General features: G+C 38.0%; 1 protein-coding gene across 1 annotated transcript in view; it reads left to right on the plus strand.

Annotated features, from left to right (window-relative positions):
* Window positions 1-10874: 10874 nt before the first annotated feature.
* Window positions 10875-27935, plus strand: part of gcgrb (glucagon receptor b) — a 56573-nt gene continuing 39512 nt past the window's right edge. Inside the window, exon 1 of the mRNA XM_080879233.1 lies at window positions 10875-11148. The gene's annotated coding sequence lies outside the window, so the exon portion shown is untranslated. The remainder of the gene's footprint in view (window positions 11149-27935) is intronic.

Raw genomic sequence — 27935 nt, forward strand, 5'->3', positions numbered from 1 at the left:
TCTATATAGAATCTTTTGCTGTATGACCTCAGTAAATACTTTCCTGATATGATTTCATAATTTGAAATTTTATTGAATACGCCGTAGAAGTCATTTTAATTTTGTTGTGTCCAACATTGGAGTAAACAAAAGAGGATAAAATAGGGGATGTTTTTGAGCAGGCCTACCTTGTGACTGAGAAGTTTCCTCCATATCATTATGAAGCACCCGCTGGTTTTCTCCATGAGATTAAAAAGCAAAGCTTGAGTCTTAACGAGACTTCACTAACAAACGAGGGCAACACACATAGCAAAATTTTAACTTTAGCTAATACAAAGTTAAATGCAACTGTCAAAGGAATAAAAATCCAGTGCTGCTTTTATTTACTCGCCTCTGTTTATCACATGCATCACCTGATTTCATTCAGCAGTGATTTGGCTTATAGACCGTTATGATAGTTTTAGAACTCTGAGGATGGATGAGACAACAATTACCCACTTTGCTGACCACTATGTTGCTTTAAAGGCCAGCTGCGGTTCAGTTTGATCTCAGCATGGTCAAGAGCTCAGTGAAAAGTGATTGCGGGTTCTGGGCTGAGTCTAGATGGAGGAACAGCAGGAAATGATATTAACTCAAAGGTCACGGTGAAACTCTGGCGACAATGAAAGCGATCTAAGAATGAAAGTTTTTCTTCCATGTTACTTGGCACTCGGTAACTCATCTGGTAACACAGTCCACACCACAAATATTCATCCCTCAACCTTTGTGGCTCTACAGGGTTAGCGGTTCAGTAAAAGTAGATTGTAAAATGATGGTTATCTACTGATTGTTATAAATTTAATCATGTTTTCTGACTAGATCACTTGATGATATTGCTTGTCTTCATCCTAAAAAAACCTCTTTGGTTACACTGGGCTTATATTTGCAGCCATTACTGATGATATCATGCACTGAGTTTTGTTGCATTTGGTTCAGTCTGAGCACACTGCATTCGTGTTTCTTCCACCGGTACTGAAATCATCAATAAATGTCAGGTTCCACCAGCAAACCATACACACTCAGTAACAGAAGTACCACCATATTTGACAGATGAGGTGTTGCTTCGGGTCATGAGTTGATCCTTTTTTCTTACTCTTTCTTCTTTCTGTCATTTTGATAGAGATTTACAATTTTGGTTCAATCCACAGGACTTTGTTCCACAACTCTACTGCTTTCTCTCTGGTTTTTGTTATTTTCAACACCTTGGCCTTCATGTAACCTTTCATTCATCTGCATTGCATTAATGATTTTTTTTTCTTTTTCCCTCAGTGTCATTCACAAGGAAACATGAATGCTTACATTCAGCATCAGGTACAGATACCCAATAGGTCTTTAATGCCCAAGTTTTTGCTTTATTGAAAGATAACAAAACAAATAATTAAATAAATAAGCAGAAACAAGAGGCAGTAACTATAGATTAATAATTACAGGTCACAGCTAAATAAATGGCAGTAAGGGATATGTCCCTCCTGATAACTTTCATCCTCACAAGTCCTTTCACTAACACACTGTGACCCTCCCCATAGTTATGTAATAACTTTAATTCCCATCGCAATCAAGAAAGTTCATTTAAGTCATTTAAGACTACTCGTATGAACAAGAAATCCATAAACCAGTGATGCCGACTGTATAATAACTCTGAGATAATAATGAACCTTTTTTTTCCCTCAGTCACAGTCAGTGATGTGTTGCTTTAAGATGTTCTGATTAGACATACCAACATCAGGATTAGCGTTCAGTAAGTCCAGTCTGTTTAGCTGTAGATACAGTGGATTTGTCTTTTTGTGAGCACATCCACAAAAGGCTTTTTAGATTTTGTTACTAAAGAGAAAGGCAAGCCAAAAACCAATGGTGAAAAGCAGATTAAAGTTGTCTTCAAAGCACAGTGCTGTTCTGCTTACAGTAAGAATTGTGTTCATTTTATTTTTCTTGTTAATTTTTTTCTTACTCTGTTTTATTTATTCTTCCATTTCAGGTTTGAAATTATAATGAATTACGCAAAGCATAACTTTATTGCTTTATTTCTGAAGTTCAGTGGTTTAGCACAGCTCCAAATGTCTACCATTTTTAATGGCCGTTTGCCATTTGAAAATATATCCACTCAGTTCACATTATTTAAGTTGCAAGGCCATAACATCTTCACCACAAACACTCTGTAGGACCTGATCAATAGATTGGATGACAGATGTTTCAGTTCTTTGGTCATATTTCCTTTTACATTAGCAAGATGGAATGAGGTGCTTTGCACATACGAGCCGTCAGGCTCTAACAACATTCATCTCAAGACTTCTGCCACTGGCCGTTGGATACAATGAGGTCCTTGCAGCTCAGCAGCAGCTAAGATCACACACCAATTAAAATAGATAGCACACGCTATTGCGTTAGTAATATTTTTAGAGAAGGAAACAGCACTACCCCAAGAGCTTCCTACACTTTAAACTGCACGCTAAAACTCATGCTCTCCAGTCAAGGAGATAGCATGTATTAACTGTAACATCAGTAAGTAAAAGGTCTTACATTACTTCAGCTCTATTTTAATGCCTTAGGACGTGTAAAGTACTTCATCATATAGTAAAAAGAAATAATATTAAATCATTAGAAATACAGAATATTCCTGTGAAGAACACAAATCTTGGATGACACATACTTAAAACCTCTCTGTGATTGAAAATGATGCTACTGACCTTGGTGAAGGCAGATGGCCAAACACTCAAGGTTCATTTAGTATGTTATGTATCACATGATGTTAAATGTACATAGTTGATCATGCAGGTTGACAGTTTTTTTGAATGATGAATGTGACCTTCTCCTGGCTTTTAGCAGTTTACTAGGTTTATTTTCTCTCTCTGTCCTATAACTTGGTTTTCAGCAGTTGTAGCAGACACCTGCTTTTAAATGAAAAGCTCAAAAAACCCAGTATGCAATATCTGCACTGCTAAACAGAATTTAAGCACTGAACAGATACTTCCCCAGGTCTTATTAGACATCAACTGAGCTAAAAGAGAAATAACATTCAGTAACACAACTTAGTGTATAATCATCAGGTATATCTATGCAGCTATTCATTTGTTTGGATCCAGATGATTTTTTTTACCTAGCTATCCAGCTCCACGGGTTCATTTGGAAAATGACATCTTTCATGGTTCTGCCTGAATTGAAAAAACATGATCATGCTGCACAGAGTCGCTCTCCACCACACCTCCTCTGTAATGTTGACCCAGACTCACTCTGCATTCCTGCCACAGATCAAAAACAGCGTCAAGGGTTTCAAGACAAATTGTCTGAGTTTGGTGTTACTATTCGTCTTCTCTTACGTGACACATTTAACTCTGACTGTGTGTGTGCATAAGGAGGAACTGGTGGTGAATCATATTGGTGGTGGTGGGGGTGAGTGAGAGCCTCAGGAAGGATTAGAGGGATTGTGAGAAAAGACAAAAAGGGAATCCATCTCTTGTGGGTGTGCTATATATGTGCATGTCTGCTGGTTGTTTAAAAGAATACTGAGGATTCATCGATGCATATTTCTGACTATGCTATTAGAATTAAAGGTAGCTGAAACAATTTGTATCTGTCAAAAGTCAATCGTTAACTTTTTGATTTTGGATCTGTGCTTTGCTTCTTCCACAGCACATTTCCTTTATCTCTACATTTCCTACTCAGAGTTCAGGATTTTACTTTCATGTAGTCAGTGTGGCTGTAAAGTGAGCTGTGGTAAAGGAAATGTGGGCTTGCGGAATATCATAACATTCTAGGGCATTAATTCAATAAACCGGATTCCTCATTCATGCAGAAAAATATGCACAGGCAAGAAAAGAGAGCACAGACAATTTCCATATATGCATATGATGAGTTTGTTTGGGTTATATTCATCACAAGCAAATTTAATTGGAACTCCATAGTAATAATAATACCTTTAGCAACTCAATTAGTTTTTAATGTATTTCAAGAAACTTCCAGGAGAGCTGGAAGTTGGGCTCAACTTTCAGGAGGGTTGAAGCCCAAAAAAAATTAGTTGCAGGACTTTAAAAACATGAAATCAAGCAGCCATCTTGGTGGGAAATATGGTTCATTGATGCCTTGGAAGTTTGAAACAAAATTGAATAGAATCACTTAAAATGAAAATGCAAAAGATATATGGAGCATTTTATATGCTTATATTGGCTTTAACACTTTGATATATTTCATCAGTATAATTTCTTTGATAAACCACTTACACTTACACACCAAATACAAAAGGAAAATGTGCTATAACCTCAAAGTGCCTTAAAATGATTTAATGCAGGTTTTACCACATACATCTTTTCATCTGCAAGTAAGTATTGATTACTTGCAGAGGTGAAAATAGAGCATGATAAAGTGTTAACACAAAGATGCTAGAGAGTCACTGCATCAACTGCAGTAGCTACAGACATTACAAATGGGGCAAAGCGTAGAAGGGCAGAATACAACTTAAAGTCATGTGCCAAACACAAGAAAATAACTGTGCCAGTCACAAGATCCTCACTGCCTACGACTGAAGGAAAGTTTTATCAACACCTCAAAATACAGCAAAAAAGAAAACCAGCTGACTCGACACCTCTGGCTGTCCCAGTTTATGTTAATTGATGTAGTACTGTATGACATTAAAGTCATGAAGACCCAAAGTCTTTCTTTTCTTTTCTTTTTTAAATTTGACATTAGGTGCTCATAAAAAGCACAAACCCATAATCCATAATCCATAACAGCAATCCCATACTGAGGATGTGTTTTAGTAGGATGCTATTAGATAAGCTGTAATATATCACAGACATTATTAATTTATATCTTCTTTATCTTTTCAGAAGAAAATGTTTTCATTGCTACAAACACATAGACTTAAGGGGCAGCATGATGGTCTGGTAGGTAGTGTAACTGCCTTACAGTAAGACGAACCTGGGTTCAACTCCACCATCTTCCTTGGCTTTTCTGTGTGGAGTTAGTGTTTGTGTGGGTTCTCTCGGGGTGCTCTGGCTTCCTCCCACAGTCCAAAGACAAGCAGTTAGTGTGGTTAATCTGTGATTTTAAATTGACCATAGGTGTGAAATTAAGTATGAATGATTGTCAGTTTCTCTGTGTTGAGCCCTGTGACAGCCTGGAGACCTCTTCAGGGTGTACCCTGCCTCTTACCTAAGGCAGCTGGGTGGGGAATTGGAGTTCATTATGTTTGGTTTAGTTAGGTTTTGTGTGTTTTACCCCTTTTCCTGTTTTTGTGGGCTGATCAGCCACTATTTAAGTTTCCCCTTTGTCTCGTTCAGTTGGGTCAGTTTGTCTGAGTTATCAGTTGTGTTGTTAACTTTGAGTAGAGTTTTGTTAGTTTGACCTCTTTTATGGGCCCAAGATTTTGATTCTTTTTGCATGAGTTAACCAATTATGTTTTTTGGGTTAAATAAAAAATCATTTTTTGGACTTTAACCTGTGCCTAAGTTTCCTTCACTGCTCGGTCCATCACACCGCTTTGTAGCTTTTATTTGAAAACCAATGCCCAGTCAAACAGCAGTCTCATGCTCCATCACTATTCCATAACAGCCCACAGGTCATATACTGATGCAGTATAGCCTGATGTGAGCAGGATAATAGTTACAAGTGAGTTTGGAGTAAAGTGGTCTTCATTTTCTGCAAAGGCCCAAACTTTTAAGGTCTCTCCAATAAAAAATATATTTTCACACTTTTTAAGTATTGCAATTAAATTGCAATTAAATTTTCTGTCATCCTTAATCCAAGCGCTTTCAGAGTTTTTCAGCGCCTTGTGGTCCTAACACTGGTTTGGAAGCCAATTAGTTACTAATAGTCAAGTGGAAATTTGACTTTTCCGCACCACATACATGGAGAATGGATCATCTAAGTGACCTCAAATAGTGGTTTCCACGAATTGGTTAAACTTTTGAAAGTCACAATATTTGTCTAGTAACTGAATAAGGAAGGGGGGGGGGGGGGGGGGGGGGGGGGGGGAGTTATCCTTTTGTTATGTTCTCTCTTATAACTTAACTGGTAAAGTAACAACACCGTTTTGGTTGTTAGTAACTTACTTTAATAACCATGTTGTGGGAACGCACAGGCATATCAATGCGCACATGCACCACACTTGGTGTTCTCTACTTTACACAGAAAGTAGTACCACAAAACTATAAACTGATTTTACTAAATACATAACACCTTTTTTTGTGGAAAAAATGTATGAGACAAATTTTGATTCAAAACAGAGCATGTCTGGAAGGGGGGGGGGGGGGGGGGGGGCAGAGAGGGACCGATGTCATAAATAAATGATTCTTTGTTCATTGATTAAACTGCTCTCAGCTGACTGGAAACGTTAATCATTCAGCTTCCAACTCTCTGTGAACCTAAACATTCAATTCAATTTCACAGCTTGAATAACAGTTTTTTTTTATCATTCGTATTGCAAAAAATAAAACGTAAAACACTGCTGCTAGTATTCGTCCTTGCCCAGCATACGTTTGAGAATCGTGCTTTAAGATGAAGCTTTAGCAGCTCAAGGTCAGAGGCAGCACTTACTGATTTGCACCACCTACAATACGAGGAAAGAGGCGGCAGACTGAGGAAGAGGAGAAAGACAATAATGTCTAACATGAAATAAGAGGCTAACTCAGAAAAAAAAATATTCAGACATATCTGACAGATTTATGAAGCTTTTTTGTGACTTTCATGCAAAGGCTGTGGCAGCTGACGGCAGGCTTCTCAGCTCAAGGTCCTGCCATGTGATTTAAAAAATAAGCCTCATCGCTCAAATCCATTCCAGAATGATGAATCGTGATGTGACTGGGCTGGATTTCATTCCTCAACTCTTATCATGGTTAATTAATTACCACGAGGAATTAAAGTGACAATCATCAGAAAACAAACGATTTTAATGGCATAATGTGGAAAAGAAAATTCAGGGAGTAAATTAAACTGGCAAATAGTCAGACATTTTTAAAATCTCTGTGTTTAAACCACTCATTTGGAAGAATAAATGCGCTTCAGTGCACTGTAAATGCTTTTGTATGCACAACAACATTTCGGTTCGATATGTCTTCCTTCTGACGTACTTATTACTCTGCCAAGCAATGTTTTCGCTGCTGTTTGTCTGTTTCTCTTGAAAATTGATTGGTAGCGCTCAAGCCTTCTACAGCAGACCCCTCGCTGGTCAGCTAAGTTTTGGCACATTTTACTTCTTACTGCTTCATTCTCTGTACCATATTGCTTCATTCATTACTCCAGTCTATCAGTGCCTCATGACCCATTCATTTTCCCCCTGAATCATCGTGTTATCAGTTTAAAATTCACATGGCGGCTCTCTCCTGACCAGCATCACCGATGCCAACGTACAGCACTCACCTCCTCTCTTTACTTTCTGTTTATCACTGTCTGTAAAAAAAATAAAGGCTGCAAATGTGCAAGAGAAATGAGCAAAATTTAATGCTAATTTGTCATTTTTATGAGCATCATCTGTGACAAAAATGTCAGCAGTTGAAACTGTATGTCCTTTTTGACACAGAAGAGGCAAATTTTCTTTTAAAATGAACTGAACTTCCATTTAACCATATTTTCATTTTCCTGATGGTTGAGGACCCTGTGTTACTGCAGGCGTATAGCCAGTTTACAGAGCTGAAATTGAAGAGACGGGATAATAAACATGGTTTCCAGTATCATTTCCCTCATGAATCTTGTTGCTTTATCAGCATGTGGGTTTTCTACATGACCCCCACTTTCATGCTTCAGCGGTCTCAGTCGCCTACAAGCATGTTATCTAACTTGTTTCTGTATTACCACATGGTGAAATTGTTTTTTGAAACAGCTTATTTAAAAAACTTCTGTATGATATAAAATATGAAAACTGATATTGTGTCATTACCTATTCTCTACACTGCCAAACCAAAACTGCCTCATGGACATTCAGGAAGGCAGGGAAGTCAAAGGAATAGCTGCAGACATACTGTCTGTAATAAAATAATAAGAAAACATGTTCATTATTATATTAGGCTCTGGAATACCTAAATAGATTACTTTTGTTTGCTATAGTTATCAATGATGAGCTCAATATCATGAACAAAGTCTTTGAAGTCTTGTTTTATTGTACACAAAAAAAACCCCCATGTAACGTCTTCTGTGTAAAGAAACAAAGGTCAAAAAGAGAAACGAAAACCTTGCTCATATCACACGTGCCATTGTTTGCCACAGAACCAAGCAGGACAGCGCTGTCCTTTGATTGGTAAATGCCACGTAAAAGTAAATGCTTAATTCAAAATGCAAACTGACATTTAATATTTCTTACATATAAACTTCTGTCAGAATTCTAATGTAGTGCAGATGTTTAGGTTGTTGTCTAAGTTCATTTACTCTTTCATATATCATGCAACAAAACACAAATCAAATGTCATTTTGGTTGCTTTTGATATTTGACTTTTTTCCACTCTTTTTTTACTTCCTCAAGCTGTGATCAACTCCTGGGAGTAGAAAAGTCTGAGCAGTTTCTCAGCTGCTCTTATGAATGCATTGTTCTTAATAGAGAAATCAGATGAGCTATCAGAAATCTTTTGAATTCACACCCCTAATTTCTTAATATCCTATTCCTGCTGGCACCCATTGGAAAGGGCTTCCTGTGGTATTCTATATACCATATACTTGCTATTTTCTTTTTCTTTTCTTTTTTGTTCTCTTTGATCCGTGTTGATGGGTAAATTATGCTTTGTCCCATTCAAAGTATTTCTGTGCAGGTATTTCTGAGTTGAGCTGCCTACAAACATCTAGGATTAGAGGGAGGTAGTATACCTCACACAAACACACTTTAAAACAATAAAAGTCGGTTATTTTCTGACCAGTATGACTATGAAAATGACTTCCTCATTTTGCAGTGTATTTTTTATTGCAATGTTGCATGTAATCATGTTTTTAATTGCATCCATGGCTAAGAGTGGACAAGATTTACTTACTTATTTATTTATTTATTTATTTATTTATCAGCTAAATGCCGCCTCTTACTGACGTTTTCTGTTTTTTGTTTCCCTTTTAGGATACTGGGGGCGGAATCGTGATGGATTCCTTACTGCCAGCAAACCACTGGAGCTTCAATGTTACCAAACATTAAAAAGTGTACACAACGAATCTCTTAAGATGTGCTGACTTTGGAGTCATTTATTCGTGTTACCTCTTGAGTCTGCTGGATAGTTTTATTTTATTTTATTTATTTATTTATTTATGTATTGCATTTATTTAATGATGTCTATTTTCACTTCTTCCCACCCACTCCCCACTCCAATCACTGTGTGTCACTGGTAACCATCAAGTGATTACTTATTTAGTATTTTATTTTTATTATATATATTCCAGATGGAAAACTCTGCTGTGATCGCCTCTTCAGGGCCAACACTTGAGTTAGAAAGGAAAAACATTCAATCACATTCAGTTAAAAGTACCGGTGGGAACGGACCTACATAAAGCTAACCATGTTTAGGAATAAGCCTCCCGGAAGTTAAGCGAATTTCGTTTCATAATAAATCAAATCATGCCAAATTAACTTTTGTATATGGATTTACGAGGGAAAGGTGTAAAATTTATAGCCTAAATAAAATATCCATCATACAGTTGTACTAAGAAAGTATCTGCAATCGAAGCGAATACCAGTTTTACAGGTATCACAACATGTTGCGACATTTGGAAAAAGAAAAATGAGGAAAATTAAACACCTTTGAAATAAATGTATGACACGTTATATCGTCGGCTTTACCTAGACCCTGGGTGTCACTGGGTTTTATATTTCTGACCTTTTTTTCTTTTTCTTTTTTTTTTGAGAACAGCACGATGGCACGGTGTAGTTAGCAATGCTGCCTCATAACAAGCAGTGGGTTCAAATCCACTGTTCGGTGAAGGCTTTCTGTACGCATTTTGCATGTTCTCCATTTATCTGCGTGACTTTCTCTGGGTTCTCCAGCAACTGGTGATTCTGAATTATCCATAGTTGTGAATATTTTGTGTCTCTCTGTGTTAGCCCTGCACAGACTGGCCTATAGTAGCTGGGATAGGCTACGTTCCCACCGACCATGAACTGAATAACTGGTAAGAAATGGATTGATGGACAGTTATTTCCTGGTTTTGTCCAGTCATTTTATTTGTTATACCTGTTATTTTTTTCCTAATTGTTTTTTCTAACTTTACTTGAACAATATTTTATAATATTTTATAATATATATAATATATTTTGCATTTTTATTCATTTTATCATATCATATCTATCTATCTATCTATCTATCTATCTATCTATCTATCTATCTATCTATCTATCTATCTATCTATCTATCTATCTATTAAAGCTGAAATCAAACTTAATATACAATAGATGTGCGCTGATTTTGTGAAGTCTGCTTAGACACAACATACACAGTCCTACATGATAACTCAAGTAAACCTCTCACATAAGGCAGGAGCATATTTAACTTTTTGGAGTTGTGATATATTAGTGTAGCATTTTGACCTGTTACTTAATAACTTTGATTCATTATAGTTTCCCCGCAGGCCTTTTTTTCTCCAGCATCTTTTTTCCTGCTCATTTTATTCGTGCACCTAATGTTAAATCACCTTCTATTGCCACATTCATTTGTTAAAGTCTAATCATTTTTATTTATATGGGTAAATAAATGTCACCACCGAAATTATTACAATTCTGATAGTGCTTGTGCTTATACAGACTGACTCAGGTATAGAAACACACATACATTGTTCCTGCCGTTCATCATGTGGAGTTGTATTTTGAAACTTGACACCGGAAGTTGGAGTCCTTGTTCTACATCGCTTTCTGTGAAATACAGGAGCGCGGAGCGCCATTAAGAGCGCAGCGTTGAGTACAGCGCACAGCGGACCGCACTGCAAAGAGAGCGACATTTACTTTAAAAAGTGATTTACAGACATCAAGAGTGAAACAAACAAAAAGACCCAGTGCTGCTTAACTGGACTAGAGCTAATTTGAGAACTCACAGGTTGTTTTTTCGTTCTTACTTTATAAATCTGCCTCTGGACACTGTACATAGTCTGTCTGCTGTGGACCTACCTGCTGTGATGGGCCGGATGAACAGCGGGCAGTGTGGGGGTGCCAAGAGCGCAAGAGGAGGTCTGGAAGCATAGGTAAAAAAAAAAAAAGAAAAGAAAACAAACTGGTTGGAGTTCGCACTGTTTATCTGATTTTCTGGTTTCTGTCATCACAAAAAGTGATGACTGAAAATTCTGGTTGTCACATGCGAGTTTCTCTGTTGAGGGACATTGTTTAAGTGTTATTCATTTATTTTTTTGGAGCCGGCATAATTTTTCTCCGGCATCATTGACTGAAATGTGAAGCTCAGCTTTTAGAAGTGTTCTACAAGCTGAGGCTTTAGGTGATTGTTTCCTTTTTGCTTTTAAAGTGTTAGGACTGTTCTTATTGAATGCATTTACACAGTTGCAATCCTTCTTGTCATTCACAAAGTCCTTCTTGTCTTCCACGCCTCTGTGCTCTTGTATGACTGATTCTCAAGGATATGTGAGTGCGCCGGGCACATGAAGGGACTGGCAAACCTTGTTAAATGTGCCTCTTCTTCCGTCAGTTATCATCGGAAGCACAGATAGCCTTTAATATAAATTCGGACCAGTTAATTTGGGCTGTTCTAAAGGGATGGGACATCAGATAACTAAATAATATGAAATGCCAGTGTTAGTTTATCTCGTGTGGTTTGTTAATGTGGAACGAAAGGTCCGTGATCACTTAAATCGGATTGTGGAAAAGTTGAGTTATGATAAATATCTCTAGCAAAGCCATGAAGTAGACAAGCTCTTCCAGCAAAGCAAGTTTTAGTGTTTTGCATTAACACAAAACTGCAAAGATGTAAGTTGTATATGAGACGTATTTATATTTCCTTTTGCTTTACGGCAATGTTATTGCTGTATGTGCCTAAAAAGTTCCAGTTTCCTAACATTTTTCATCTGCAGCTAAGGACCATGTAACATCAACAAGTAAGGTGTCTTCTCTTTAACTGTAAATTTATTGTTCTTATGTAATCACTTGATTAAAAAAGAAAAAAGTGACAGTAAAAATCGTCAGACCTTAGCCAATATCTGCCAGGTAATTTACAGCTTTCATCGCAGCTGTCTAATGCAGCTTCAGACAGAGCTCATAGTGCAATATGTCAGTGGAGGCTAAGAGTGCCCCTATACAGATAAACCAGTCAGTGTTGTAGTTCTGTAAGGGTCTAATGTTGAGCTTTTTGTGATCATTTCCTTGACTGTGATATTAAAAAAAGAAGAGCATTACAACTAAATAGAAAACTGTGACTGCAATTTAAATTATATAATGACCTCACAAAACAGTCAAAGCTTTTTATAGCTGTAATAGGATACATTTTAGTATGGTTATGTATTGTAATTGTCTGATCCTATTTAGAAAGAAAATAGAAAGAAAGAAAGAAAAGAAAATAGTTACATAGATGCTTTTCATGGTTATTGTATTTGATGTATTTTTTATTTGTGTTTGCGCCTGAACGCTCTGCACACCGATTGGTTTGCCCTTAGAGAAGCCAACTTGGACTCTTGTCCCGGGGGCATTTTAGATTAGGTTATGACTGGCTACTTTCAGTCACAAGAACACTGTATTCATTTCATCCATCCTTAACACCATATATACTATGCACAGATAGACCTGCTCTGAATTGTAGTCTTCTGAACACAAAATACCCCATGTTTGTTCTGATGCTTGCATCCAATTTCTTAAAAATGGAACCTTTTCTCTCCTCTTGTGTCTTCTTGCCCTCTTATATGTTTTTTTCTCTTTTCAATAAAAAAGAAATGTCTTGGCTGAGGGCTCGGTGCTTTCACCCAGACATCAGACCACTCTTTTGTAATGGTATGATGGCCAGAGATTTGATTTGCCTGGTCAGGATGGGCCAACTGTATGCAGGGAAGATTTATAAAGGACAGATATTGATTCACAGACACTGATCTACAAACATGAAAGCAGGTGAAGTAAGCTAAGGATATTTATCCATTAACCATTTCCACCTGCGGCAATCATCGATGTTAAAGTCTTAGGGCTTCACTGGCAGAACGTTTTCAATCAATAGTCAAAGACAGAAAGGGTTTGCAACCCAAGACCGGGGAAATCTCATCAGTTGGATTTTACATGGAACCTTTCGAGTCATTTATGATATAAGACTGATTTTATTTTATTTAATAAACCCTTCTGTACTGCTAGAAGGTACAGTTAGGTCCATAAGCATGGCAAACTTTGTGTAATTATGCCTCTGTACAACACAGCAGTGGATTTTAATTCAGACAATCAAGATGTGATCGAAGTGCAGTCTTTCAGCTTCAGATCAAAGTTGTTGTTTTTTTTAAAAAGCATTGCATTAATAATTTATGTTTGTGGGTATCTACCTTCAGTTTTCTCTTCAATATCTGAAAAGTATGTTTTTTTGGGTTGCGATCAGGTGACTAGTTTAGCTATAGATGGTCACCTGATCATCTATCCCATTCCTTTTCTTTGCCTTGAGCAAGTCTGGGTGTGGTTTGCTTCCACAGTATGCTTTGGTTCATTATTCATTTTCACAGCATTTGTCGGAATCAGACCAGAGACAGCAGCTCTGTACATCATCAAAAAACACTAGTTCATTGTTTCCACTGGCAGCATTGGCGTTTGTTAATACATTATGTTTGCTAAACTCTGAAAGGCTGCCCTACAGTCACATCTTAAATGCTTAGTTTAAAATCCACTGCACAGTTGTCCAAATCTTGTCAGTGTATGGACCTCTTCATCTTTCTCAGTGGAAGTCAAGTTAAACATATTTTCGGTGTGTGATATTTAGAGGTCTAGCCCTGAAGTTGTACAAACACACTCTCTTGTACAAAACAACACATCTCAAGGACATTTTTACTATGAAAACAGTGAATGTGACTGTGAGGCTGTGAAATGATTGTTATAAAAACTCTTCACAAACTACACCTATGATACTCAAGTAGTCTCACAATTCTTTCAGATAATGACATATGTTAGGCATTTACTTGTATCTACAAGTCAATTATATTTATGTTTTTTTTCCATGCTTGGAGATTTCTATGGATTCCTGGACTTTTAACAGGCTTAACATTTGTTCCTCTATTCTTCCTTCTTCTTAAGCTATGCAACCCTGTGCTCTGTTTCTCTTTAGTATGATATCCATACTAAGTGACAGAGACCACTTTACTCCCAAACCCAACTAACTACCCCAAGATATAAAGGCTGTGAAGATTGTAAACCACAGATGTAAATTGTGCAGTTGTGGTTTGACAGAGTGACTTGTTAGGATTTGCCACTATCACCCCATGTCACAGCATGCCAATTGTGTAGAAAATCAGCGCTTACTCCCTGGAATGTCATATCCTAACCGTCATACCTTGATTGCTTTTTCTGTCTGCGTGGCAGGAACAGTGTGTGGGTGTCAGTGTTGCAACTCAAGTGATTTCATGCTTAGGGACTGCATCCAGTGAGTGATGGCTGATATGATACTTGATATTTTCCCGGGAAGTACTCCAAGAATGAAGCTAGGGCTACATACAAAGCCGATTAAGGTTTTTAGCCATTCTAAACATGCAACTCTGAGTCAGTATCAATGGAGCTAAATAAGACTTAAGGTTCGTTCACTTTCAGTATAATCACACCACCACCTGCACATACTGGCCATGTTACCTGCCCAGACATACATTCAGCTCCTACTTGTGTGATTTTGCTTTCTTTTCAAATCTTATTGGTTTGGGAGGTGTGATCCATATGCATACAGGTGGGACAGTCTGCGTCTTCTTAACAGATTTAGACATGCATCGGTTTACTTTGTGCGGTTGTGGGATGCAGTGTTTTATTGTTAAAATTTGATAAAAAATGATGGAGTGTGAAGCTTGAACTTTTCTTGTTGGACTTTTGAAAATGAGGCATGTCAGGTGTAAAAAGGTTTTAAACTGCTGTATTAGAGTAAAGCAAAAGACTGTGGAAGGACCCTGAATGTTACTGTCCTCTATGACACTGTATGCTATTATAGTTGTACTTAAGCTGAATGCTAACATTTTCATGCTGTCATGAAAGCGTTCACAAGATATTAGTTAGCTTTTGTTGGCTAAATATAAAATGCAGCTGAAACTAATAGCTAGGGCAGGGCAATATGGCCAGAAATATTTATCATGATATATATTTGAAAATTTGCGATAACGATATTACTGACAATATAATTGATGCGAGACAAAATACTTAATAACTCATTAACTTTATTTGTGGAAAAAAACCCATCAATGTATTTTCACTTAAACAAGCAGCTGTTTTTTATGTGCATTAAAGCTATATAAAAATGTAACAGTGCAAATGCAAATTCCTTGCTGACAGTTTAACAAAAAGGCATTTCCAGTGGAAATTGGCCGACATATTCTGAGCGTAACCATGCATAATACCCACAAAACTTAAAAGTTGGTTATATACACACAATGCGGTAATATTATGTTAAAGCACAGTACGTATCACTCTGCGAGGCTCCTGACTACAGTAGCAGTAATGCTCCGACAATCCATCGTGCGGTACGGCTTCGTAGCTTAGCAAAGTCGTACTAAAACATTTTTTGAGCGATTTTTTAGCGCCGCGTACCACATAAAATTGGTTCGTAATAACGACGGCCCGCTTGCATGCTCTACCAAAAATGTGCTTTGGTGTGCATCTGCCAGACAAAAGCCAAACCAGTTCCACACCACTGAAGTTACATCATGTTTACAAACCAATTGTAAACATGGTTCATCTGTTTCATTCAACGATACGCTTTCGCCCTTCTCATTCTCTGTCGCTGCCGTGCTTTTTCCGCCATGTGCGTATGAACACAAAGGCACTGCGCGTGCGTTTTACCCATATTCTATCGCGATATCTCATTTTCTAATTTTTTCTCATTTTCATTGCCTAACATTATACCGGTATTACCGTGAACGGTATGATATGGCCCAGCCGTACTAATAGCAATTGCTTTTTATGACCATGCTTTATTTGCCATTATACTAAGATTTTGAATTGAATATGGACCTGGAGACATAATATTACACTACTCTTTACATTGCTTTCACATTACTTCATATGGTGATCTGAAATGTTTACTCTGGGTTCTTTACTAGCTTTCTGTGCAGATTCTTGCAAAAAGCCGGAGTTGTTTTTGCAGTAAAATCCACTTATTTCTGTCCTGGATCCAGTTTTCACTTTACCATTGTGCTCCTGTTCATTCGACTGTTCACTCCACTCCTCAAAACATGTAGGGGGAGCAGTCTACAAGTTTTTCACTCCTCAAAAGGTGTAGACTGCTCCATTATTTTCCTTCTCCTGCTCTTGAACTAAAATAAGATTACTGTAGCGCAAGATAAAGGCCATGTTTGAAGTTTTTTTTTTCTATCCACTTGCCATGCAGATACAGTAAATTCAGAACCTCTGTAATGCAAGTAACGACATAATTGCAGTTGTGTTGTGATTACTGAATTTAACACAGTAGGACATTACATTACTCTGTTACTGAAAAATGTAATTTGATGAAAGTAATGCAATACTTGCATTACTTGGTGCACACAAAAGCATGGGGGCCGTAAAGTTCAAAACCTGCCACTTGGTTTTCCATGAATTTACAGCTGAGGCAAAACAAACAAACTGCATTTAAGGTTTTTTTTTAATGTATAGATTTAAAAAAATATCTGTTATGGGATTGCTGACATTATGCACAGAGAATATTTATTAAATGCATAAAACACCAAAGTCCACGAGGAACAGCTGAGATGTGTTATGGCTGTTGATGAACTGGAAGGCTTAATTAATACTTAAATTACTCCACTCTAGAAACAGCTATAAATAAATAAATAGTAGCTCCACTGAAGGCGATAAGATGTTCTCCTGTTTGCTTGTGCAAGGATGAACTCCAGTCTTTTCAGCAACTGTAAAGTCTAGCAGGTAAACTACAAGGAGCTGTGTTTGACTTCTGGTTTAAGCAGAAAGGATGATATAAACACACACTGACATTTGCCGCTTAGTTGAACAGCCAGTTATTATTCTCACTGTCTTTTTTATCTGTGGCATCACGCAAGAAAAACAGAGGCTCACGATAGCATTATAAGAAGTGAATGGAAGCCCAAATTACAACATATTCAATGATGCAATTAAACCACAGGCTAGACTTGCACTCTTTTCTGAACTCCACGAGACCTAATTACCAAGATTAAATCAAACATCATAGGTTACCTCACATCAGAAAGCATAAATACACACATGCACAGGAGTGCATTATTTTCTGCATTACATTACACGTTCAAAACAAAATAACCAACTGCTTAATGCTGATTGGATGGTTTGTTTTTCTTGTGTCGAACTTCAAAGTCCCTGACTGTTGTTAACATGCTGAGAAAGAGAAGGTTTATGTTAAAGCCAGCCTTGCGTATTTCATTTTTCTTTTCTTTTGTAGAGTCCTGTATTTGATCCTGCATTTGTTATTATTTCATTACAATGAGTTAAAGAACAGAGAGAGTGATTCAGAATCTCTTATTAGTCATTCTCTCCTGCATACAAATGTGCACATGTACATTTCAGTCAGGAGCAGTTTGGTCAAGAGAAGACTGTTCCAGTTCCTTCTGCAGTAATTTATATTTGGCGGCATGACTCTGTTCTTGGAAATAAGAGCACAGAACCCTCATCCAGGACATCGATTACGTTAGACAGCATGAAATGGATACGCTAAGGTGAAGTTGGATTACCGAACCTGGTGGTACATTGTTCAACAAACTTAAATGGTGTGCCCACTATAATATTTGCCAATTGGATTTGTGAAGGGTAGTTAGTTGAGCCATCAGGAGATACAGGCTGGCACTGAGATGGGTTGTGTCAGCTAATGTACTGGGGTTGCTGGCTGACTTGGACTTTGTGACTTGCCTGAACTAATACTGATACTTTGTGTGCCAGCTGTGTCACCACAATCCTGTCACCGTTAATACTGGAGCTCCAAACCTGATGCAGTACTCGGCTGAATGAAAGGTGTCACCACTCAGTAGAAGAAATCAATTCAAAAAGCAAACAACTTTTTTCACAGTTTTCTCCAGAACCTTTCATCTTTTCAGACTGTTCCAGCATCTCCCTCTGTGAAATCTAAAAATCTCTGGGCTCCATTAAACTGGCGACAATGACGGACACAGAAGTACAATTATGTCTTTAAGTTGCCCACGCCAGCCTCCCCGCTGCTCTCAGCACTGCACATGGCAGGTTACAAAAAAGTGAGAGGTGCACAAAAAACAAAAACACCAGCAAGACTCTGGCACAGTTTACAGGGTGACAATGGTGCTACAGGCATTGCTTTCCCTCCTTGAGTTTTCTCATTACATCAAGGGTCCTGCCTTTTTGTTTTCTTCCCTCTGTTATGGTAGAACTCAGTATGAACCGTGCAAAATGTCAATTTCAGCAATGAGCTTGAAAGAAATGTACTAATCTGAGATTCTTGTGAATTTCCATTTATTTCTGAGTGGAAAATTGTACTAAGCTGATACCCATTAACATTTATTCTGTTTTAAGAGGGAACATTTGCTTTGTTTTCATTAGTTATGAAATAAAGACAGGATAGCAGAACATGCTGAAGGGTGAAACTTTGTTGATCTGCGGGTATTCTTTTTATGCATGCGTGTTGAAAGAAGGCCTGCTATATAAACACAGTTGTTTAATTCATCAACACTGACCTAGAGTGGCTCGTGACGCATTCTGTACACACACACACACACACGCACACACACACACACACTATAAGTGCAGATTGCCCCAGCTTGCTGAAACAAAGTTGGTGTACGTCAGCTAAAATCACAATAATTTAACTCCTCAATCTGATGTCATCATCATGAGACACCCTTGTGGCTATTTAACTGGCTGCAGGGCAATGCGGCATGAGGCCTTACAGATGTCTTAAATTGCTGAACTTTTAGTGTGTTTCACAAACACAGTTTGCTTACAGGGATATACGTCCTTGTGACTGTCAAAAATAAATTAATGGGAATGTGTTGGGAATGGGGGTATAAAAGAAAAAAAATGGAATTGATACAATTTTGTTGAACATATGCAATGACAATAAAAGGCTATTCTACTCTATTCTAAGTAACACACGGTGTGTGAACGCTGTCTCTGAGTTGCTAATTGCTGAATGGTACAGAGGGAAGTGTGCAAGAGTACCCATGGGATGTTTGGGAGTGTTTAGTGCATTTTTTTTATTTAAAAAAAAAAAAGCCATTAAAGAATTATGAAAAGTTACTAACTCTTGCTACAAAGTTTGTGTTATGTGTAATGAAGCATGGCTATCATTTCTGTGAGTGAGAGGGATGTCAGGCAGACAAGCTGAAATGACAATAATAATAAACGCTCAGCCTGTAATTACATCAAACTTGGCAGATGGCCTCATATCTAATTTTGAAATTGTGTCATTTTCTAAGAAAATTGCCACATATGAGTTAAAGATAATGGATGTGCTGTGATTTGGACTAGAGTCACATCTAAAATGATCCCTGCGATAACAAGTCAGAAACAGCAGAATATCTCTGAAGAAGTAATGTTATGTGAATAGGCTGAAAATGTAAAGTTGTTGCAACAGTATTTTTTCCAAATTGAAAAGCACTGAATTGAAAATGTACACTAAAGAAATTCCTTTCTGCATTTTCTTAGCTGTTTCACCTATTTAGTCTGCTGTGAGGCAACAGTACTAACTACTGCGCCACTGTGCTGCACATGCTGAACAAACAATTATCTGACTAGTCTAATATGTGGGCACAGACCCAGACTTTAACATTACTATAGCTTAAACACAACAAAGAACAGTAAAGGATTTTCCATTTCCAACCTATTTGCATATCCTCATTATATCCCCTCCTGGAGACCACGGCGGGTCTGGGCCCACGCTAGAATAATAGCGCAGGGCAGGATGACTGCTGTGTTTCCTTCGGATTACTCCTCACCCCCTACCCAACCCTGTGGCTTGTCACGTGCTCCATAATGTTGTACTGTGGACATTTATGAGCTCTCCATGCAGAGGAGTTTTTTTGTTTCCTGTTCTCATGCTGTCCTCCTAGGAGCCCAGTATGAGTGGAGGTCTCTTTTTCCTCTTCTACTTTCCCATTGTTGTGTACTTTTTCAGTGTTTTTCTGTAACGCTGCCGATCTCCGACCTGTATTCCCATGTGATGTCTATGTTGTGCGTGTAAGTCGGGGGGTTCTATTCCACTGCGGGGCAACCTGCATGTGGCCAATAAAGCCTTGATTCATTCATTCATTCATAAAGGTTTTATCTTTGCAGTGAATTCATAATGACAAAAGTGGAAACGTTAAAAACTCTGTAAAACCTCATGTTTCCACCACTGTACAATGTTATAAACACATGTCAAAAAAGAGAGATGTGTATATACAGTATTGTCATCAACAGTACATTACACTCCCTTTTCTCTATGAATGTCATTTTTAGAAATGTGGTGCTTAATATAGCACATACATGATAAAATTAAGACAGGGTCATCATTTCATGCTTGTTACACTCATTATAAATATAGCTAACAGCTTGTTAACTCACAGCAATTAACAACAGTAATTTTTGATGGCGGCTATTAGCTATATTTAGTTTTATTTCTTTATTTATTTTATTCTGTGCAGCTAACTGTGACATTCATGCATGTGCCTGTGATGCCACTGTGGCTGCATTCATTAATGACTCTCTGTCCATTCTGGAAGTTTTTCTAACTGGCAGCAAAATTGAAAAGAATAGGACCTTCACATTTATCACTACCTGCGTCATCCCCTGCTCTATTGTGTCAATCTTACTCTTACTGTTTCTGGACTGCATCTATTACCCTGTTCACCCATCGGTGGTAATAACCCTCCCTTTTTAAATCTAAAGGATTGGGTTAAACACACTCCCGTTGTTGTTCGGCTGGATTTCTTCCTTTTTCAGTTTCCCCCTATTTCCGTTATCTCTTCACACTCTACAATAACCATCTCTGTAGCCTCCATTATGCTCTCCCACACCTCCCGCAAGTCTTGCTTTCAAATTACACCACTAGTATTCTTCCAATATTTTTTTTCATTCACTTTCTTGGTGCGTAAAATTGAACTTCTTCTGTCTCTAGCCATCCCACAAACGGAATTGTATGTGAGTGGGTGGTACCTAAATCCTTGCCCTTGACTTTCATTTGACCCCACAACTGGAAGTTTTGCAGTGGGAGAATGTGTATACAATCATACAGAGCACAAGAACATTTTCACAAGACTCTATTCAGCCTTGTGAAAAACTCAGTATGCCTCATGATTTAATAGCTTGTAAAACTTTGTAGAGAGATGAAGCTTTCTTCTGACAATCCTTCCAAACAAACCATTGTTGTTCAGTCTATTTAAATGAACTGTCATGAACTTTAATGTTTAACAAACTGAGTGTGAGTTCTAGTCTTGTTTTTTTCTGAGCTTTGCATGCAGTGAATTTGCTGGAACATCCACTCCAGGATTGTGAGACTGCATTAACACAGACCTGAGTAAACCAGACCAGCAAACAGCCAAACTATACCAGAGTTTGTTGATGATCTCTTAATCAAGTGGATTTGTAAATGTGCACTTAATCTTTCACAGGATTGCATAGCATTCTGTGGAAATCTTCTTTTCTACATGACTGTAAAAATTATATATAGCGTTCTCTCTCTCGTGTCTAAGCTGATTGACAGAAGTAATTATCAACAACAACTTCATAAAGAGAAATGAGTAAGAAAATCAGCTTTTAAAACTTAAAATGTAAATGTGTTTGTTTCTAAAAACTACATTGTATTTGTTTTTTATGTAGTAATAACTCATGTTAGTGTTCAAAAAAGATGCATTTTTGGATTTCACTGCAGATTTTAATGCTACATTTATTTGGTTGCAATTATTTGTTACAATATTGTTTTTAATATTGCTTCAAATCCAGAAGCCACACAGGAAGCCTATCAGCTGGTGGATAATATAATATAATACACAAGTTCCTCTTCCATTATGTCTCTGTTAGATACTTGTTAGTACACTTTTATCAGGTACACTGTGTATATCAGCGGTCCCCAACCCCCGGGCCATGGTACCAGGCCGCGAGAGTTGAGGCTCGGGTGTGAAATGTATGGTTTTCAGGGTTTTTATCGGTTTTTAGCGTTATTTTGTTATCGTTTTTATTGTTAACTCGGTTTTCCTGGGTCTTTTCAAGTGTGTTATGAATAAATATTCTTTTTTTCGGTACCGGTACTAGTTTTATTTTGTTGTATTTATCCATGACACTTTAAAGGCCGGTCTGTGAAAATATTGTCGGGCATAAAACGGTCCATGGCGCAAAAAAGGTTGGAGACCGCTGGTGTATATGATTCACTTACTAATGTAGTATAGTGATAGGATGGTGACGATGGAGTTGCTAGGCAGGAGGAAAAGAGGAAAACCACAGAGAAAATTCATGGATGTAGTGAAGGAGGACATGCAGAGGTTTGGTGTGACCAAGGGGCATGCTAGGGACAGGATGAAATGGAAGTAATTGGAAGGAAGGATAGAATGGAGTTACACTGCTGTATTGGAACAAATGTACCACATCCTGCCGTAACTGAATTTAGTCTTCTAGTTTGAAAAAGGCTATTTTATGACTTGTTTTATCTTATATCTGAGATATAAATAGGAAACCATGTTTAAACTGAGAGAGAGTCAAAGCTACAGCCAAACATTATCAAAAGATTGGCATATTTTAATGTTTATTGTATGTTTACTGTATTGTTTACTGTATGTTTTCATTGATACTCATTGTCAAACGTTTCAGTGTAGCAGAGTCTGTTTACTTATCTTTGTCAAGAAACCATTAAGATATCCTTTGAGCAGAAATATAGAGGAAAGAGTTTCTTATTCTAAGTCTGTGTTAACTAAATCCTCAGTGCAGACAGTTTTTCCTGCAGCGATGTATCACTCTGTAGTTTTTTAGTTGTGCAGCAACTGGACCAGAAATATGCTGGAGAAAAAGTGGAATAAAGATATAGAGAATTCATCGCTTCAGAACTTATCCATTTTACATGAAGCGCTAATATACATCATAATGTGATCTATCATACATAGCTAAGGGGGAAAGACAGAAGAAGATGGGGAAGAGAAAGATAGACAGGAAATTGTAGAGAAAAATCGATGAGGTTTGCCTGTGCTCTCCGGCACTTGGCTGAGTCAAGTCGGACATTTTGACACAATCAACACAGATCTGCTGTCACTGCTGTTTCCTGTCAGGAATGAATCCCAATAGACAATCCCCCAGTGCCACTTACTCATTAATTACTGTATATAAATAGGCAGTAAACAAAGGCTGATGAATTAATTCACTGCCAGATGCTTTTCCAAACCAGTGTGGGCACATAAACATTTTTATGTAACTCTATCTCTAAGATATGCACACATGCCTGCAAGTCAAAAAATGAACTGTGATGCGTCCAGGTTTATCGGTGCTGAGATCGCGCAGGTGTTCTGTCCCTCTGAGCTTTACTGAATGAGGTTTTATTTGGCTCGTGCATTCACCCGTGCATTCTCTGCATTGTCTCTGCGCGGTTATGTAAAAGATAGTAGTGCTCGTGGAAACAGTATTTAGACTCAGATGGGCGACCATTTACCCTCCAGGATATCACTTACCCCTCCGCGTCTTTCACAGACACCTAATGTTTTAGTCATGCTCCATGTCTGTCGTCATGACTCCTGTTGTTGGGACAACCAATATTCCAGCTCTCTACAGGACACACAGGGCAGCTAAAGTTTAAGCCATCTACTCTGGTACATGGAAAGTGATGTTAGGTTAAATAAATTGCTAAATTACTTTAATGCTGATGAACAGCCAACAATATTAAGTTGCAAGTTCTTTTTTGTAAGAATAAACTGATAATTATAGATACATATAGAAACCACAACAATAATATGACCTAAATTCCCATCTCTAAAACTACATTCATGTCTAATAGGAGGAGCAGCATATCAAAGACATTACATGCATGAATGTAATGAATATGTACTATATTATTGCACATTTTAGTGGATTACCCAGTTACTTCCAGAGGAAAGTAATTTGTTATCCAACTTGTTACAGAACTTTCATGTTACTCTGTAACATGAAAGTTAGCTTTCTGTTTTAGCTAAAGAGTCCGCACCATCTTGGAAATGTCCTCTGACCCTGCATTCCTTTACACATAACTGTTTCTGTACAGAAAACATGCCCTCTACCCTCTATAAACATGGCACTGCAGAAGCAATATAAAAACAGTGTCTATAATGAGTTTGACATTGAAAAGATGTCCACAATAAGCACATTTTAGCGTGTACACGGAGGCTGTACGACAACACTAAACGTTCGGTAGATGTTAAACAAAAAGACGTCGCCAGTGTACCAAAATTGAACATACATAACTGACATGTCAAAGACGTCACTTTGACGTCAGTTTGCAGAGTGGAAAAGTTTGTGTGGCCTTCAGATTAGCTCAAAAAGAGTGTGTAGAGAGTTTCATGCAATGGGTTTCCATGATCAATCAGTCATATCCAAGCACAATGCAAGGCATTGGATGCAGTGGTGTAAAATACACCACTGGACTCTACAGCAGCGTTCTCTAAAGTGACAAATCACTCTTCACCATGTGGTAATCAAAGGTCAAATCTGGATTTGGTGGTTGTGAGGCAAACGGTACATGTTTGACTGCATTGTGCCAAGTGTAAAGTTTGGTGGATTATGGTCTGGAGCTATTTTTCAAGAGTTGGCTTGGTCTGGTGTTCTCAGCATACCAAGACATTTTGGACAATTTCATACTCCCACCTTTGATGGAACAGTGGTGGAAGGTCCCTTCGTGTTCCAACATGGCTGCCCACCAGTGCACAAAGCAAGGGCCTAAAATCCTGAATGAGCAAGTTTAGGCAGAAGAACTTGACTGCCCTGCAGAGAGTCCTGAGCTCAATGTGGCATCACCTTTGGGATGAATAAGAGCAGAGACTGTGAAAAGGAATTAAAAAGCCTCTTGGAAAGTCTTCCCAGAACAGTTGAAGCTGTTATAACTGCAAAAGTTGGGCCAACATCATATTAAACCTTTGGATCAAAAATGGGATATCAGTCAAGTTCACATGCATGTGAAGAAGACGAGTGAATACTTTGGCTAATAAAGTGTATGTATTCACAGTCAGTCAACAAGCCATAATTGACCACGTATTTTGTTGCCTTGTTGAAGGACTGCACAGTGTGTTTCTGCATTCCCTTTGATTGAATTCCCACAATCCCTCTTGTTGTATAGTTTGAGAGCTTAACTTAGAGATGTAACTTTTTTCGCAGTAGTTCAGAAAAATCTTTTTCTTTTGGTAAAATTTATGAAAGTAAGAGAAAATATTACAGTTTTGTTATACAAATGATCATTTGTCATGACAATTTTCACCAAGCTCAAATCTTTTGATGAAATAATTACAGCTTTTTGTATTCTGTGTCATTTTGGCTGATGTGGGTACTTGATCAGATGCAATCATACTGTCAGATAAGCGGAATCATTTCAACAAAAATTTTTTCTGATAATTCGGTTAAACAAAATGGGCGTTATTTCACGCAGCCTGTTTGTGATTCATCTAGCAGATGGTGACAAGGAGGGAAGACAGAGTAGTGGCAGGGAGAACGCTGTCAGGTCAATAGAAATTTATGAATGATATCTCAGTATCAGACTTGAGAGGTTTGAACATCTGTTTGACTGAATATAACAGTAAATACTAAATATTAAACATTATTGTGCAGCACGTAAGATCGACAGCGCACAGTGTACTTTGAGGTAGGAGCCAAAAAGGGTGTCGTTTGTGTGTGTGAGCACCCGTGTGTACACCTGTCAGCATGAACGCGCTTGTTTTTAAAAGGGCAGGGAGATAGGCCTCCATACCTTGGAGGGCCCGAGATGTCCCCAGAGAGGTGGCGTCTAATACCCAACCTGACATATAGACACAGACAAACAGGCACACACAGATACAAACATCCATTCCCACCCTCATGCTCTCATACGCAATTACTCAACACTCAACCAACGTGGAGACAGACATAGAGAGACACTGTACACACAATCCCTAGCTTCAAGTTATCTAACAGGATGCTTATGGCTTTCCTGATTAAACTGTATCCACACCAGAACTGTAAAATGGAAAAAGGAAGTTACAATAATAGTTAAAGGAACTGGATTATATTTAGCATCTGTTGTATCTGGGGATTAGAGCAGCGCATTGAGGCGTGAATGATGGAGTGGAACACTATCTGACAAAAATTGAAAAGATTTATCTAAATCTTTCTGAATTAAACCAAAGAGGCTCTTAAACATTAAGTACCCATTTTAGAAGTGCTAGTGTTAAAGTGAATATTTAAAATTTCAATTTAATGTCCTTTCTACAAAAAGTCTGACAGAAATGGTAAGATTAAGCTTTCATTCCCACAATAGCTGCTGTGTGCGCAGGTTTGGCTGTCTTTATGTATGACTAAACTCACAGATGCTTGAATAAGTATTCAAGGACAGCAACACACAGAGCAGCAACTGCATTGATCTTGAATAACAACAAGTCCTCTAATTCCAACCTTGAATCACACTTGAGGTCTTTTGTGAATCACTGATATTTCACTTTATTGCGCTCTTAAAACACAATTTCTCCCAATTCCAAACATGTAATCAGCCGACACGTTCACAACTGACTATCTTCTCAATCACTGTGTGGAACACCTGTCCAGCTCATGTCATTATGCTGCGGAGCTGAAGCATGCCAGTTTAAGAGGCTGATTCACACTGGTGTACAGCCACCTCCTGTCACTGCAACCACAGCGAACAAAGAGACACTCAGTAAAATGAGTACACAATGTTCCATGACATTCAGTCCAGATTACTGCTAAAATCACCCAATTAAGAAAACGATTGAGAAAATAAACTAGAAAAATGTCAAAAACAAGCTGTTCTGCCGTCTGAACCGAGCTTTTAACCAAATACTTTCAGGATATCACTGTCCAAGAAACATGCAATAGTTTCTGACGAGCCTCAAACAAAACGAGAAAGCAATATTGAATGCACCCAAAAGATAGTGTGAGTTGTCTGTAAGAAGCATGTCACTTGACTGATGCTTCTTTTAAAGCGGCTGTCACGGTGCTTTCACAAACTATGACGTCAGGAGAGTGCCATAACCATTTGTGCCCACTCCTGAGGCACACTTGACTCACCGAGCTGTTCTAAACTACAGATGTTGCTGCACAAGATAAATAAATGAAAAATTACTTTACAGTCGGAATAGGAATAGAAGATGTTAAAACAGAAAACAAATTCATAAAGTCACAAAGGTTTTTCCATGGTTTTCTCCCAGACGTCTGTAGCCACCACCCACTATGCTGTCTTGCCCATACTTTCATTTTATCCATCAGAGAGACTGATGTTGTAATGTTTTGAGCAAGATGATCCACTGTGGTCACCCCTAAAGGGAGCAGGTGAAAGAAGAAAATAAAGAGACTGATTTTCTGTAGCCGTGTTAGACGCCAGGTCGCAAAAATTACATTGCAGGGTGCATTGTCAGCCTAAACAGTACCAAAGTTTACTCAATTCCAGCAGTGATGGCATTAATTCTGGTATTTGCCACAGTTTGCAGGAAAAGCAATTCCTACTTCTGTACATCTTTTGTGTCATAAGAAAGCAGAATTAATATTGGAAATCCAACTTGTACTGCTTCATATACACTTTCAAGCTATAGGAAGCTCACTCTCACATTTTGGCACTCTATTTGAGCTCAGAGTTTCCCATCTCTCCTTCTAACATGCATGACTGGATGTCATTTCAGCCGCTTCAGCCCCTGGTGAGCTATTTACTCATCATGTCCCAATTTCTCAATTGAACATA

This window comes from Rhamphochromis sp. 'chilingali' (genome assembly GCF_963969265.1).
Source record: "Rhamphochromis sp. 'chilingali' genome assembly, chromosome: 4".
NCBI classification, from domain to species: Eukaryota; Metazoa; Chordata; class Actinopteri; order Cichliformes; family Cichlidae; genus Rhamphochromis; species Rhamphochromis sp. 'chilingali'.